Source organism: Coregonus lavaretus (genome assembly GCF_964263955.1).
Source record: "Coregonus lavaretus genome assembly, chromosome: 23".
NCBI lineage: Eukaryota > Metazoa > Chordata > Actinopteri > Salmoniformes > Salmonidae > Coregonus > Coregonus lavaretus.
In genome coordinates this window covers 6,040,669-6,051,595 of record NC_140010.1, presented here as the reverse complement: position 1 = coordinate 6,051,595, position 10,927 = coordinate 6,040,669, and positions in this window count along the sequence as shown.

The window sequence follows — 10,927 nt, the reverse complement described above, 5'->3', positions numbered from 1 at the left end:
CAATGGGATTAAGGTCTGGGGAGTTTCCTGGCCATGGACCCAAAATGTCGATGTTTTGTTCCCCGAGCCACTTAGTTATCACTTTTGCCTTAAAGCAAGGTGCTCCATCATGCTGGAAAAGGCATTGGTCGTCACCAAACTGTTCTTGGATGGTTGGGAGAAGTTGTTCTCGGAGGATGTGTTGGTACCATTCTTTATTCATGGCTGTGTGTCACGATCGTCGACAGATGAAGCGGACCAAGGCGCAGCGTGATAAGCGTACATTCTTTATTTGTGTACACACACGAACCAAAACAATAAACCAAACGATACGTGAAGTCCTAGGTTATACACAAAACCCTACGGAACAAGATCCCACAAAACTAACATGCCAAAAGGCTGCCTAAGTATGGTTCCCAATCAGAGACAACGAGCTACAGCTGTCTCTGATTGGGAACCACCCTGGCCAACATAGATATAAACGATCTAGAACGAAAAACATAGAAAACTAAACAATGAAAATCCACACCCTGGCTCAACATTTAAGAGTCCCCAGAGCCAGGGCGTGACACTGTGTTCTTAGGCAAAATTGTGAGTGAGCCCACTCCCTTGGCTGAGAAGTAACCTCACACATGAATGGTCTCAGGATGCTTTACTGTTGGCATGACACAGGACTGATGGTAGCGCTCACCTTGTCTTCTCCGAACAAGGTGTTTTCCGGATGCCCCAAACAATCGGAAAGTACAGTAGGGACTTTTACCCCAGTCCTCAGCAGTCCAATCCCTGTACCTTTTGCAGAATATCAGTCTATCCCTGATGTTTTTCCTGGAGAGAAGTGGCTTCTTTGTTGCCCCTTCTTGACACCAGGCCATCCTCCAAAAGTATTTGCCTCACTGTGTGTGCAGATGCACTCACACCTGCCTGCTACCATTCCTGAGCAAGCTCTGCACTGGTGGTGCCCCGATCCCGCAGCTGAATCAACTTTAGGAGACGGTCCTGGCGCTTGCTGGACTTTCTTGGGCGCCCTGACGCCTTCTTCACAACAAGTGAACCTCTCTCCTAAATGATTGATTTAGGTGCAATCTTACTAGCAGCAACATCCTTGCCTGTGAAGCCCATTTTGTGCAAAGCAATGATGACGGCAAGTGTTTCCATGCAGGTAACCATGGTTAACAGAGGAAGAACAATGATTTCAAGCACCACCCTCCTTTTAAAGCTTCCAGTCTGTTATTCTAACTCAGTCAGCATGACAGAGTGATCTCAGCCTTGTCCTCGTCAACACTCTCACCTGTGTTAACGAGAGAATCACTGACATGATGGCAGCTGGTCCTTTTGTGGCAGGGCTGAAAGGCAGTGGAAATGTTTTTTTGGGATTAAGTTCATATTCATGGCAAAGAGGGACTTTGCAATTAATTGCAATTCATCTGTTCACCCTTTATGACATTCTGGAGTATATGCAAATTGCCATCATCAAAACTGAGGCAGCAGACTTTGTGAAAATTAGTATTTGTGTCATTCTCAAAACTTTTGACCACGACTGTATGTGTGTGCGTCAGAGGGTCAGTGGGCCAATACAGCATGTGTTTGAGAGGTGAGACAGGTCTGAAGGAGGGACCGTCAGGGGAGACAGGTCTGAAGGAGGGACAGTCAGGGGAGACAGGTTTGAAGGAGGGACAGTCAGGTGAGACAGGTCTGAAGGAGGGTCAGTCAGGTGAGACAGGTCTGAAGGAGGGACAGTCAGGTGAGACAGGTCTGAAGGAGGGACAGTCAGGGGAGACAAGTCTGAAGGAGGGACAGTTTGGGGAGACAGGTCTGAAGGAGGGACAGTTGGGGGAGACAAGTCTGAAGGAGGGACAGTCAGGTGAGACAGGTCTGAAGGAGGGACAGTCAGGGGAGACAAGTCTGAAGGAGGGACAGTTTGGGGAGACAGGTCTGAAGGAGGGACAGTTGGGGGAGACAAGTCTGAAGGAGGGACAGTCAGGGGAGACAAGTCTGAAGGAGGGACAGTCAGGGGAGACAAGTCTGAAGGAGGGACAGTTGGGGGAGACAGGTCTGAAGGAGGGACAGTCAGGGGAGACAAGTCTGAAGGAGGGACAGTTGGGGGAGACAAGTCTGAAGGAGGGACAGTTGGGGGAGACAGGTCTGAAGGAGGGACAGTCAGGTGAGACAGGTCTGAAGGAGAGTCAGTAATAATACAGGGTTTTGTCCCCAGTATTGCATCTACAGTATTTTGGCATTATACATGAGTTTGCATGTGTCGCCTATATATTGGAATGATCCTGATATTCATGAAGGGTTGATTCAGACCTTGAAAGAATCGAACTACAATGTAACTAGTCTACCGGGGATGATGGGAATTGACTTCCTGTGCGTTGGAGTGCAAGGCTTTTGTTTACTACAGCTCATATGAATGACTGTGAGGATGTTATGAGTGATATGAGGTTGCAGTGGAGTGGACGGAATATGTACTGAGGAAATCCTGGAACGATTTGTTCTGTCCATGTCAATTCATTAGTCATCACACAGTCATCTCCATATTCGAGACACTCACCACACACACACACACACACACACACACACACACACACACACACACACACACACACACACACACACACACACACACACACACGCCCTCTTCTGGCCTTCGTTGCCATAGAAACGCTGGCTTGGGGACATGATTCTAATCAAGCCATGGTGTTAGTCACTCTTTGTGTTTGTGATAGAAGGTGCAGGTGTTAAACATACTGTACACAAAGAGACAGGGCTCAAAATCATTCTCATTCAAAAGGCATATTCACGTTCACAAGAATCAAAATAATCCCCATCCCATAGCAACTATGAATGAAACGGAATGAACACATACAAATACGGGCATTTGTTTTTAGACCAATCACAAAGTTTGATTTTCATGACATAATTTTCCAAGGCCGAATTACAAATAAATAAGGAAGGAGACACTTGCACATGCAGGTAGGCGATGATGTCACAAGGCCAATAAGCCACAGAAAAGGGAAAATAACCCCAAAACCAGTTGATAACAAAGATGAGATAGGTTTAAAAGAGGTATTACATCTGTACAACTGGTATATCTTCATGAACGTTGATCATATTAACCCCTCCCGACATATTTACAGTATGAGAAACAATAAGTAGCCTGAAGGAGGGTCAGTCAGGGGAGACAGGTCTGAAGGAGAGACAGTCAGGTGAGACAGGTCTGAAGGAGGGACAGTCAGGTGAGACAGGTCTGAAGGAGGGACAGTCAGGGGAGACAGGTCTGAAGGAGGGACAGTCAGGGGAGACAGGTCTGAAGGAGGGACAGTCAGGGGAGACAGGTCTGAAGGAGGGACAGTCAGGTGAGACAGGTCTGAAGGAGGGACAGTCAGGTGAGACAGGTCTGAAGGAGGGACAGTCAGGTGAGACAGGTCTGAAGGAGGGACAGTCAGGTGAGACAGGTCTGAAGGAGGGACAGTCAGGGGAGACAGGTCTGAAGGAGGGACAGTCAGGGGAGACAGGTCTGAAGGAGGGACAGTCAGGGGAGACAGGTCTGAAGGAGGGACAGTCAGGTGAGACAGGTCTGAAGGAGGGACAGTCAGGTGAGACAGGTCTGAAGGAGGGACAGTCAGGTGAGACAGGTCTGAAGGAGGGACAGTCAGGTGAGACAGGTCTGAAGGAGGGACAGTCAGGTGAGACAGGTCTGAAGGAGAGACAGTCAGGTGAGACAGGTCTGAAGGAGGGACAGTCAGGGGAGACAGGTCTGAAGGAGGGACAGTCAGGTGAGACAGGTCTGAAGGAGAGACAGTCAGGTGAGACAGGTCTGAAGGAGGGACAGTCAGGTGAGACAGGTCTGAAGGAGGGACAGTCAGGTGAGACAGGTCTGAAGGAGAGTCAGTAATAATACAGGGTTTTGTCCCCAGTATTGCATCTACAGTATTTTGTCATTATACATGTGTTTGCATGTGTCGCCTATATATTGGAATGATCCTGATATTCATGAAGGATTGATTCAGACCTTGAAAGAATCGAACTACAATGTAACTAGTCTACCGGGGATGATGGGAATTGACTTCCTGTGCGTTGGAGTGCAAGGCTTTTGTTTACTACAGCTCATATGAATGACTGTGAGGATGTTATGAGTGATATGAGGTTGCAGTGGAGTGGACGGAATATGTACTGAGGAAATCCTGGAACGATTTGTTCTGTCCATGTCAATTCATTAGTCATCACACAGTCATCTCCATATTCGAGACACTCACCACACACACACACACACACACACACACACACTGTCATGTGAATTTCTATCTCTAATTCAACCTAAGCTTGAATCATTACCAGAGGTTGTAAAGCTCTGGTTTTAATCATCAATGATTCAAGGTCCACAATCCACAAGTAATTATCGGTAAATTTTATTCAAGGAGAGCTCTGCTCAAAAACACAAACATACTGTTTTTATACCCCTTGACAAACAAAGGCACTATGCTCCTCCCACCTTTAGGTGGCTTTCTTAAACAGTTCCCGCCTTCCCCCTTGAATGGTTAGTAACGCCCCCTCTGTTAGTGGGTTGACACTACATGATAATTCTAACATTTATACTGTGTTTGGGGTAAAATTCTTTAGTCATTATTCTTAATCTAACACACACACACACACACACACACACACACACACACACACACACACACAAATACACACGCCCTCTTCTGGCCTTCGTTGCCATAGAAACGCTGGCTTGGGGACATGATTCTAATCAAGCCATGGTGTTAGTCACTCTTTGTGTTTGTGATAGAAGGTGCAGGTGTTAAACATACTGTACACAAAGAGACAGGGCTCAAAATCATTCTCATTCAAAAGGCATATTCACGTTCACAAGAATCAAAATAATCCCCATCCCATAGCAACTATGAATGAAACGGAATGAACACATACAAATACGGGCATTTGTTTTTAGACCAATCACAAAGTTTGATTTTCATGACATAATTTTCCAAGGCCGAATTACAAATAAATAAGGAAGGAGACACTTGCACATGCAGGTAGGCGATGATGTCACAAGGCCAATAAGCCACAGAAAAGGGAAAATAACCCCAAAACCAGTTGATAACAAAGATGAGATAGGTTTAAAAGAGGTATTACATCTGTACAACTGGTATATCTTCATGAACGTTGATCATATTAACCCCTCCCGACATATTTACAGTATGAGAAACAATAAGTAGCCTGAAGGAGGGTCAGTCAGGGGAGACAGGTCTGAAGGAGGGACAGTCAGGGGAGACAGGTCTGAAGGAGGGACAGTCAGGTGAGACAGGTCTGAAGGAGGGACAGTCAGGTGAGACAGGTCTGAAGGAGGGACAGTCAGGTGAGACAGGTCTGAAGGAGGGACAGTCCGGTGAGACAGGTCTGAAGGAGGGACAGTCAGGTGAGACAGGTCTGAAGGAGAGACAGTCAGGTGAGACAGGTCTGAAGGAGGGACAGTCAGGGGAGACAAGTCTGAAGGAGTGACAGTTTGGGGAGACAAGTCTGAAGGAGGGACAGTCAGGGGAGACAGGTCTGAAGGAGGGAGAGTCAGGTGAGACAGGTCTGAAGGAGGGACAGTCAGGTGAGACAGGTCTGAAGGAGGGACAGTCAGGTGAGACAGGTCTGAAGGAGAGACAGTCAGGTGAGACAGGTCTGAAGGAGGGACAGTCAGGGGAGACAAGTCTGAAGGAGTGACAGTTTGGGGAGACAGGTCTGAAGGAGGGACAGTTGGGGGAGACAAGTCTGAAGGAGGGACAGTCAGGGGAGACAAGTCTGAAGGAGGGACAGTTGGGGGAGACAGGTCTGAAGGAGGGACAGTCAGGAGAGACAGGTCTGAAGGAGGGACAGTTGGGTGAGACAGGTCTGAAGGAGGGACAGTCAGGGGAGACAGGTCTGAAGGAGGGACAGTCAGGGGAAACAGGTCTGAAGGAGAGACAGTCAGGTGAGACAGGTCTGAAGGAGGGACAGTCAGGGGAGACAGGTCTGAAGCAGGGACAGTCAGGTGAGACAGGTCTGAAGGAGGGACAGTCAGGGGAGACAGGTCTGAAGGAGAGACAGTCAGGTGAGACAGGTCTGAAGGAGAGACAGTCAGGTGAGACAGGTCTGAAGCAGGGACAGTCAGGTGAGACAGGTCTGAAGGAGGGACAGTCAGGGGAAACAGGTCTGAAGGAGAGACAGTCAGGTGAGACAGGTCTGAAGGAGGGACAGTCAGGTGAGACAGGTCTGAAGGAGGGACAGTCAGGTGAGACAGGTCTGAAGGAGGGACAGTCAGGTGAGACAGGTCTGAAGGAGGGACCGTCAGGGGAGACAGGTCTGAAGGAGGGTCAGTCAGGGGAGACAGGTCTGAAGGAGAGACAGTCAGGTGAGACAGGTCTGAAGGAGGGACAGTCAGGTGAGACAGGTCTGAAGGAGGGACAGTCAGGTGAGACAGGTCTGAAGGAGGGACAGTCAGGTGAGACAGGTCTGAAGGAGAGTCAGTAATAATACAGGGTTTTGTCCCCAGTATTGCATCTACAGTATTTTGGCATTGTACATGAGTTTGCATGTGTCGCCTATATATTGGAATGATCCTGATATTCATGAAGGGTTGATTCAGACCTTGAAAGAATCAAACTACAATGTAACTAGTCTACCGGGGATGATGGGAATTGACTTCCTGTGCGTTGGAGTGCAAGGCTTTTGTTTACTACAGCTCATATGAATGACTGTGAGGATGTTATGAGTGATATGAGGTTGCAGTGGAGTGGACGGAATATGTACTGAGGAAATCCTGGAACGATTTGTTCTGTCCATGTCAATTCATTAGTCATCACACAGTCATCTCCATATTCGAGACACTCACCACACACACACACACACACACACACACACACACACACACACACACACACACACACACTGTCATGTGAATTTCTATCTCTAATTCAACCTAAGCTTGAATCATTACCAGAGGTTGTAAAGCTCTGGTTTTAATCATCAATGATTAAAGGTCCACAATCCACAAATAATTATCGGTAAATTTTATTCAAGGAGAGCTCTGCTCAAAAACACAAACATACTGTTTTTATACCCCTTGACAAACAAAGGCACTATGCTCCTCCCACCTTTAGGTGGCTTTCTTAAACAGTTCCCGCCTTCCCCCTTGAATGGTTAGTAACGCCCCCTCTGTTAGTGGGTTGACACTACATGATAATTCTAACATTTATACTGTGTTTGGGGTGAAATTCTTTAGTCATTATTCTTAATCTAACACACACACACACACACACACACACACACACACAAATACACACGCCCTCTTCTGGCCTTCGTTGCCATAGAAACGCTGGCTTGGGGACATGATTCTAATCAAGCCATGGTGTTAGTCACTCTTTGTGTTTGTGATAGAAGGTGCAGGTGTTAAACATACTGTACACAAAGAGACAGGGCTCAAAATCATTCTCATTCAAAAGGCATATTCACGTTCACAAGAATCAAAATAATCCCCATCCCATAGCAACTATGAATGAAACGGAATGAACACATACAAATACGGGCATTTGTTTTTAGACCAATCACAAAGTTTGATTTTCATGACATAATTTTCCAAGGCCGAATTACAAATAAATAAGGAAGGAGACACTTGCACATGCAGGTAGGCGATGATGTCACAAGGCCAATAAGCCACAGAAAAGGGAAAATAACCCCAAAACCAGTTGATAACAAAGATGAGATAGGTTTAAAAGAGGTATTACATCTGTACAACTGGTATATCTTCATGAACGTTGATCATATTAACCCCTCCCGACATATTTACAGTATGAGAAACAATAAGTAGCCTTGAGCCAGAACGGCTCATTGGAGCAGCGTGAGGCAGCTTAACGTACAAGGACACCACCTGGACAGGACGCTAGTCTATCGTTGGGACTGAGAAACAATAGGAGTGGTCAAATTAATCTGTACACCACACTGTCTCTTGTCCTTAGGTACATCAGTAGTTTAGCTGGATGACACTAAGACATGTACAGATGTAGGATCTTAATTTGAACAGTTTCTTACAGTAGGGAAATAATCCTGCAGCAACAGGACATTTGAATTATTATGTGGAATATACATTTTTGTGGGGTTTGATACATTTTTTGTTAGGGCAAATCAAGTCTAAAATGTGAAAGTGTAAATTACAAACTTTAGAAGCCTTTTTAAACCTTGAATACACTACACGTTTACATTTCCTGCTGTGCAGGAAAATTACCTGCGACAACAGAGTGATCAAATTAAAATAGAACATTTGTATGTGTATTATCAGAGACAAACACTCGGACAAAGCACTTTGTATATTACTATGAACCATGTAGAAATCTTCTTAACCGTGTAACAGGGCAGCCTACCAATTGTAGCCTGGTATGGGATCGCAGAGCATCGGACTGGACAGAGATTGGTTGAGAGTTGAATACAAAAAAACAATAAAATATCAGGAGAAGGAAATGTAAGAAGAAAGGGAACTAGCCTACACTTGGCTTCCCTGTTCGTAACAGTATCAGTTTGACTTATTTGACATCTTAACTGCATCCTTCATATAGTCTCGGAAATCCAAGACCTAGGGCTGGAACTCCGGTACATTATGGGAGGCAACCCGTCTGTCTAGAGAGACTATGCGTCATACAGAGTTCATACTTCATGCTATCAGTGGATTTGTCAGTGTACCAGAATGTAAATAATTCAAATTAACAAGATCGTAAACTGTCTTTAGACTTAACAGTATATCTTCCCAAAGTTATTCACAAATCAAGTAATGAAATTAAATTTACATTTACATTTTAGTCATTTAGCAGACGCTCTTATCCAGAGCGACTTACAGGAGCAATTAGGGTTAAGTGCCTTGCTCAAGGGCACATTTACGTCATTTAGCAGACGCTCTTATCCAGAGCGACTACAAATTGGTGCATTCACCCTATAGCCAGCGGGATAACCACTTTACAATTATACTTTTTTTTTTTTTTTGGGGGGGGGGGGGGGGGGGGGGGGTAGAAGGATTACTTTATCCTATCCCAGGTGTTCCTTAAAGAGGTGGGGTTTCAAATGTCTCCGGAAGGTGGTGAGTGACTCCGCTGTCCTGGCGTCGTGAGGGAGCTTGTTCCACCATTGGGGTGCCAGAGCAGCGAACAGCTTTGACTGGGCTGAGCGGGAACTATGCTTCTGCAGAGGAAGGGGAGCCAGCAGGCCAGAGGTGGATGAACGCAATGCCCTCGCCTGGGTGTAGGGACTGATCAGAGCCTGAAGGTACGGAGGTGCCGTTCCCCTCACTGCTCCATAGGCAAGCACCATGGTCTTGTAACGGATGCGAGCTTCAACTGGAAGCCAGTGGAGTGTGCGGAGGAGGGGGGTGACGTGAGAGAACTTGGGAAGGTTGAACACCAGACGGGCTGCGGCATTCTGGATGAGTTGTAGGGGTTTAATGGCACAGGCAGGGAGCCCAGCCAACAGCGAGTTGCAGTAATCCAGACGGGAGATAACAAGTGCCTGGATTAGGACCTGTGCCGCTTCCTGTGTAAGGCAGGGTCGTACTCTCCGAATGTTGTAGAGCATGAACCTGCAGGATCGGGTCACCGCCTTGATGTTGGCGGAGAACGACAGGGTGTTGTCCAGGGTCACGCCAAGGCTCTTCGCACTCTGGGAGGAGGACACAACGGAGTTGTCAACCGTGATGGCGAGATCATGGAACGGGCAGTCCTTCCCCGGGAGGAAGAGCAGCTCCGTCTTGCCAGGGTTCAGCTTGAGGTGGTGATCCGTCATCCATACTGATATGTCGGCCAGACATGCAGAGATGCGATTCGCCACCTGGTTATCAGAAGGGGGAAAGGAGAAGATTAGTTGTGTATCGTCAGCGTAGCAATGATAGGAGAGGCCATGTGAGGATATGACAGAGCCAAGTGACTTGGTGTATAGGGAGAAAAGGAGAGGGCCTAGAACTGAGCCCTGGGGGACACCAGTGGTGAGAGCACGTGGTGCGGAGACAGCTTCTCGCCACGCCACTTGGTAGGAGCGACCGGTCAGGTAGGACGCAATCCAGGAGTGAGCCGCGCCGGAGATGCCCAGCTCGGAGAGGGTGGAGAGGAGGATCTGATGGTTCACTGTATCAAAGGCAGCAGACAGGTCTAGAAGGACAAGAGCAGAGGAGAGAGAGTTAGCTTTAGCAGTGCGGAGAGCCTCCGTGACACAGAGAAGAGCAGTCTCAGTTGAATGACCAGTCCTGAAACCTGACTGGTTTGGATCAAGAAGGTCATTCTGAGAGAGATAGCAAGAGAGTTGGCTAAAGACGGCACGCTCAATAGTTTTGGAAAGAAAAGAAAGAAGGGATACTGGTCTGTAGTTGTTGACATCAGTGGGATCGAGTGTTGGTTTTTTGAGAAGGGGTGCAACTCTCGCTCTCTTGAAGACGGAAGGGACATGGCCAGCGGTCAAGGATGAGTTGATCAGCGAGGTGAGGTAGGGGAGAAGGTCACCGGAGATGGTCTGGAGAAGAGAGGAGGGGATGGGGTCAAGCGGGCAGGTTGTTGGGCGGCCTGCAGTCACTAGTCGCAAGATTTTATCTGGAGAGAGAGGGGAGAAAGAAGTCAAAGCATAGGGTAGGGCAGTGTGAGCAGGACCAGCAGTGTCATTAGACTTAACAAACGAGGATCGGATGTCGTCAACCTTCTTTTCAAAGTGGTTGACAAAGTCATCCACAGAGAGGGAGGAGGGGGGGGGATTCAGCAGTGAGGAGAATGTGGCAAAGAGCTTCCTAGGGTTAGAGGCAGATGCTTGGAATTTAGAGTGGTAGAAAGTGGCCTTAGCAGCAGAAACAGATGAAGAAAATGTAGAGAGGAGGGAGTGAAAAGATGCCAGGTCGGCAGGGAGTTTAGTTTTCTTCCATTTCCGCTCAGCTGCCCGGAGCTCTGTTCTGTGAGCTCGC